A 6,801-nucleotide genomic window follows, 5' to 3' on the forward strand; every position below is an offset into this window, starting at 1 on the left:
TAAAAGTAGAATTCCAAAAAAAAGTTATATAATCAAAAGAAAGTTATACAAGCAAGGCCTTATTTTCTTTCAACACTCCTAAATATATTATTCTTGTTATATATACATATATATTTTTATTTTTAGAGGTTGTAGCGCTTCGTCACCTCTATTTTATATTCTAGATATAAAATTTTGTGTAATAAAGTATTACAAATATTTGTTTATATTCAACGTATCGTTAGATAATAAATATTAATTTAATGTTTATACTTTAATTAAAAAACATAAAAATAGTAATTTTAGGCTATTTTGATTATTTTATTTTTGGCTCCCAAATATTTCTATAATGTGATATATGTCATGCATGCACTTCTTGTTTGGAAAACAATTTCATACTTTTTATATGGTTATACGTGTAGTTTAATTAAGGTCTAGCTAGATTCGGTAAAGCTTTTTCGAAATCTTTTAAAATGCACAAGCTTCTTAATTTGTGGTTAGTAGACAAAAAAAAAAAAAAAAAAAATCATGCGCTTGTAATTATTGTTTTTGAAAGTTAAGAGTAGTTCTTTAGGAAGTACTTAAGGGCATGCTTTAATTTTCAAGATTAACATACATTTATTAAATTTTTTGCCCTTAATTTTCAAAATTAACATATATTTATTAAATTAAAAAGTTTAATAAATATCCAAATTTATATTTTTATTTATAGTTATTATGGTCTTTGTACGGTAGCTCGGGTATCGGACGGTTCGGGGAGGTTGTAGAGTTGGAAAGGTGCGGTTTCATCTGGTTTAAGGATGTGGGAGTGAGGTTGGAGCAGCCGACTTCACGAGCTCTTCGTGTGGAGAGGGGGTGCCACCTGCAAAGACACTCCGACGCTCTAGTCAGACAGGTATGCAGGTGAGAAAGGGATAAGATGATGTGTGTGACGTACCTTGGGCGAGGGGTAGGACCCTCCCCTTATATACCGTGTCAGAAAAGTGGGCCCATAGGAGAAGGCCTATTTCCAGGAAGTTTCCTTCTCCCCAGCTGTTATGCAACTGGCAAGGAGGGTGCGTGGTCGGGTCGCCAGACGGGCGGGTACGGTGACTTGCCCAACCGGGTCGGTAGGTCTTCGGGCCGGGTCGGTCTTCACGCCTAGCTGGGCTGGACCGTAACAATGCCCCCAATGCACCAGCAATGGTCGTGAGTGCCGTTGGTGGCGTGCTATGTTTTCTCTCGTGTGTTGTCGCCAGGTCGGCCGCTCGTGGAGAGGACATGCCTCTTGCGCGCGTGTCTGTTTGTTGTGGGGATAACTTTTCGTTGCCTCGTTCTTCGTGTCAAGCATTTAATACTTATAATGGGTTATTTCAAAATCCTGCCTGCAAAGACTGTTTTGCCCTTGCCCTTCGCACTTCTTGAGTTAGTTTTCTAATCCCCCGTCAGTTTTCGTTTTTCATTTCCACATCATTTCCTTGCTTATTCTATTTCCATCTTCTTCGTCTTCAAATTCCCTACTGTAACTTTGCATTCCTACGCCTTCGTACTTCCTTTTGAATCCCTACAATTGTCCTGGTAAGCATTCATCCCTCGCTCTTTGCTTCATGTTTATTTTATCTTCATTGTCTATGCTCCTGTACGCATGTTGCTCTTCTGATTTGACTTGCATGTTGGATGACAATAGTGTTAGGTAGGTGCATTAGGGGGTTACCATTCCAAGGTATTAGTTTTTAGGCTTTCACTTAGGATTTGCTTCGGCCATGCTTGGTTGCAGTTATTGAATAGGCTAAATGTAGTTTCTGGACTTTTTTCGAACTCCCGACCTTGTAGACTAACTGAGTGGTGCCCCCACTGTAGGTATGGCCCCACGTCACGTCACACGAGGTTCTGCCTCAAGCGCGGCTTACGACCGGTATGCCTGGGTGACTTTCGATGTAAAGGATTCCCCAAACCAAATGGGTGAAGAGGAGCTAACCGAGTTCCGCCAAGCCGAGTACTTGTGCGGCGGGACTGATGAGGAATCTAATTATGATGTTTTTGTGCCCGCCCCTCACGAACGGATATACGAACTCAACCCCCACTCCCCCCGAGTTGCCGATTGGATCTGGTTCTACAAGGCAATATTTACCTAATTGGGGGTTCGCCTTCCTTTTTCTTCTTTCCAAATGGTGCTCCTTAACCGGTGTTCCGTGGCGCCGTCGCAGTTGCATCTGAATAGTTGGTCTTCCATCCGCTGTTTTGAGATGGTGTGTGAATATTTAGAGCTGCCGGTGTCTGTCAACATTTTTCTTTATCTATTTAACCTTACGAATCCTTCCAAAGAAGGGAAAGCGAAGAAAGGGTTCATGTCCTTCCGATCTGCCTAGGGTCGGAGGATTTTTGGCTTGTTTGAGGACTCTTACCACGGGTTCAAGGACAAGTACTTCAAGGTGCGGCCAGTCAAAGGTCGCCATCCCTTCTGGCTGTCGTTGGAGGGGCAACGCCTCATCCTGACATATTGGAGTTTTGGGGCGGGGTCGAATACCTTTATCAAACAAACATACAAAGGAATGTCCTCTGTGGACAAAAAGATTGCCGATGTGTTGTTGGCTGTTTTTGGAAAAAACCATGTGAACCCCCATCTCCTTATGGGTAATCGGGAGGTCGCTAGAAATTATATTTGTAAGTAGCTTTAACTTGCATTTCTTGCGCTACTATTGCTTTGATTTGTTATGCCGATTTCACGACTAACCTGTTTCACTGTTTTGCTGTAGTGGGAATGTCTGCCGAAGTGACAGGCCTTGAGAATTTATATAATACCTTTCTGGCTGGCGACAGCGATGAGGAAATGGCTGACGAGAAATAGGAGGTTCCACCTGAAAATAATGAGAAACAGGTGGTGTCCCCTCCCTATGATGCCGAGATGTCGGACCAAAATGCTGATGAGGCGCATGCCTCTCCCGTTTATGGTGAGGCGGTTGGTCCTGGCGAGGGCTCGACATCCAACCCTCAATTCGAGGAGGATAATGTGAAGATTATCCACAACCCAAAGAGGAGGAAGTCTTCCTTCAGCCCTGAAGGAGCCCTCACTGTGATGTAGAGAAACTTTGATGCCGGGAACTTTATAGACTCCCAGTTGTTTCCTGGCACGGAGGAATATTTCCATGGCTCGGATCTCCCTGGGCAAGCGAGGTGGATGTACCATTCTCTTCTCCATGGTGCTACCATAGCCTGGAAGGCCAAGTTTGAGCTGTTTGGAATGCAGTCGGTGCAGAGGAGGCTCGAGTCCTCTATTAAGGCCAACAATCAATTTAAGGTGCAAGTTGAGACACTTCGGGAGCAACTGTCCAAAGCGAAGGAGAAGCTCAAAGCTGCAGAGGAGAAGGCCACTGTTGCTGAGGAGAAATTGAACATTTCTGATGCAGCCGTTTCCCAGCTAACCGAGTGGGAGCTGACTTTGGAGAGCCAGCTTAATGCTGCGCAGGGTCGGGTGGCTGCTTTGGAGAAAGAACGTGACGAGGCTATCTCGTCGGCTAAGACTGCTCAAGACAAAGCTGAAGAGTTTAAGAAGAAGTACAAAGAGACTGTGAAATAGGAAAAGAGCGCCATACTGATGACTGAAGAGGTCCTTAAAGCCCAGGTTAAGATCGTGGCCCCTGACTTCAACACGTCGGCAATCGGGGTCTTTAAAACCATCAAGGACGGCAAGATTGTCGATATGCCGAAGAAGTGATCTCTGAACTCTTGTATAAATTTTGTAATTTTTTGTTTTTGTAGATCTTGTCGTGTAGTTTGATGAACTTTGTTGTTGTGCATGTTGGATCTTGCAACTTGAACTGCTTTAGTAGTCGCTTGGTCGGCTTATGATCACAGTTTTTCCCCGCTTACTCGGTAGTGTATTTTCGTTCTATTTTATTACCGTTTTGTTGGTATTGGCTTGTCTCTTGCGTTTGTTTACCATTGTGTTGGTAATTTGACGAAGCCAAGTCGTGGCTTCATTATTGTTGCAGCCGTTTGTTATGGCATTAACTTAGTGGGTTTCCAGGGTGATCAGTCCCAGGGTACCGTGTCATTGCCTCGTTTAGCGTGTATCATAAGAAATTTGTTGTCGTGGGATGTATAAATGGGAAAAAGTAAATTTAGCAAGTGAACATTAATCGGCAATTGAACAAGTCTATTGCAATGATAAGTATTTAACATAAGTAAATTATTTGATGATAAAGCGAAATCCGGGTCTTACTGAGCTGGTCAGGTCACCTATTTGGCATGTTTGGACTAAGAATAAAATCTTCTTAAGTTACCCGCGTTTCACGTTCTCGGGACTTTCTTGCTGTCGAGTCTTTCCAATTTGTAGGCGCCCTTACCAATCACCTCTTTGACCCTGTAAGGGCCTTCCCAGTTAGCCGTAAGCTTACCTTCCCCCTGAGTCGGCATCCCGATGTCGTTGTGCCGTAGGACCAGGTCATTTTGTTTGAATTCTCTCCTGAGTACTTTGGCATTGTAGCGCAGGGTCATTCTTTGCTACAGCGCTGCTTCCGACAAATGGGCCATCTCTCTCACCTCGTCTACTAGGTCTTTATCTACCGCTTCCTCTACTCCTCCCAGAAGCAATCGCGGGCTCAGATCGCTGACCTCTATGGGTATCATAGCATCCACCCCGTATGTCAGGCGGAATTGGGTTTCCCCTGTGGACGATTGCTGGGTTGTGCGGTAGGACCAGAGGACGGTGGCGAGTTTATCAGCCCATGCTCCCTTTTTCTTATCAAGCCGCTTTTTGAGGCCTAGTAAGATGACCTTATTCGCGGCCTCAACTTGGCCGTTTGTCTGGGGGTGTTCCACAGACGAGAAATTTTGCTTTATGCCCAAACCGGCGAGGAACTCTACGAACTTCTTATCAGTGAACTGCGTCCTGTTATCAGAGATAACGACCTCAGGGATGCCGAATCAAGTTACCACTTGTCTCCACATGAACTTCCGACAATTGGATGAGGATATGCTGGCTAGTGGCTCAGCCTCTATCCACTTGGTATAGTAGTCGATAGCAACTATAAGGTACTTGACCTGCCCTGGACCGACCGAGAAGGGTCCCAGGAGGTCGACTCCCCAATGTGAGAAAGGTTGGAAAGACGTCAATAGGCTTAGCTCAGTTGCCGGCACCCTGTGGAAATTGGTGTTTGATGAGCGGATAATTTATACGCTTTTTGGCATTGTTTTTAGTATGTTTTTAGTAGGATCTAGTTACTTTTAGGGATGTTTTCATTAGTTTTTATGTTAAATTCACATTTCTGGACTTTACTCTGAGTTTGTGTTTTTTTCTGTGATTTCAGGTATTTTCTGGCTGAAATTGAGGGACTTGAGCAGAAATCAGATTCAGAGGTTGAAAAAGAACTGCTGATGCTGTTGGATTCTGACCTCCCTGCACTCAAAGTGGATTTTCTGGAGCTACAGAACTCAAAATGGTGCGCTTCCAATTGCGTTGGAAAGTAGACATCCAGGGCTTTCCAGCAATATATAATAGTCCATACTTTGGCCAAGAATTGATGACGTAAACTGGCGTTCAACGCCAGCCTTCTGCCCAAATCTGGCGTCCAGCGCCAGATAAGGATCCAAAACCAGAGTTGAACGCCCAAACTGGCACAGAAACTGGCGTTCAACTCCACAAATGGCCTCTGCACGTGTAACACTCAAGCCCAAGCCCAAGCACACACCAAGTGGGCCCCAAAAGTGGATTTATGCATCAATTACTTACTCATGTAAACCCTAGTGACTAGTTTATTATAAATAGGACCTCTTACTATTGTATTAGGCATCCTGGATCGTATTTTGATCCTGTGATCTCGTTTAGGGGGCTGGCCATCTCGGCCATGCCTGAACCTTCACTTATGTATTTTCATACGGTAGAGTTTCTACACTCTTGGCCATTGGCCATGTCTAGTGTTTTGGACTGAAGCTTTCATTGAAAGCTTGGCTGGCTAGTGAGCCATGTCTAATTCCTGGACTGAAGCTTTAGACTAACATGGCAAGATTCCTGGAATTCATATTAAAAATTTTGGAATCCTTATTTTTCCTTTTTATTTTCGAAAAATATAAAATAAAAATCCAAAAAAATTAGAAAATCATAAAAATCAAAAATATTTTCTGTTTCTTGTTTGAGTCTTGAGTCACGTTATAAGTTTGGTGTCACTTGCATATGCATCTTGCATTTTTCGAAAATTTCATGCATTCATAGTGTTCTTCATGATCTTCAAGTTGTTCTTGGTAAGTCTTCTTGTTTGATCTTGATGATTTTTTGTTTTGTGTCTTTTCATGTTTATCATATGCATTCTTGAAATTCTTAGTGTTTAAGCATTAAAGAATTCTAAGTTTGGTGTCTTGCATGTTTTCTTTGCATTAAAAAAATTTTTCAAAAATATGTTCTTGATGTTCATCATGATCTTCATAGTGTTCTTGGTGTTCATCTTGACATTCATAGCATTCTTGCATGCATTCATTGTTTTGATCTAAAAATTTCATGCATTGCATAATTTTCATGTTTTTCATAAAAATTTCAAAAATCAAAAAAATATCTTTCCCTTTTTCTCTCATCAAATTCGAAAATTTGAGTTGACTTTTTCAAAAAATTTTAAAATCAAAGTTGTTTCTTATGAGTCAAATCAAATTTTCAATTTGAAAATCTTATCTTTTTCAAAAATCAAATCTTTTTCAAAATTATTAGTTATTTTCGAAAATTCCAAAAAAAATATTTTTCAAAAATCTTTTTCTTATTTTTACATCATATTTTCGAAAATAACAATAACAATTAATGTTTTGATTCAAAAATCTCAAGTTTGTTACTTACTTGTTAAGAAAGATTCAAACTTT

This window comes from Arachis ipaensis, chromosome B08, assembly GCF_000816755.2.
Source record: "Arachis ipaensis cultivar K30076 chromosome B08, Araip1.1, whole genome shotgun sequence".
Taxonomy (NCBI): domain Eukaryota; kingdom Viridiplantae; phylum Streptophyta; class Magnoliopsida; order Fabales; family Fabaceae; genus Arachis; species Arachis ipaensis.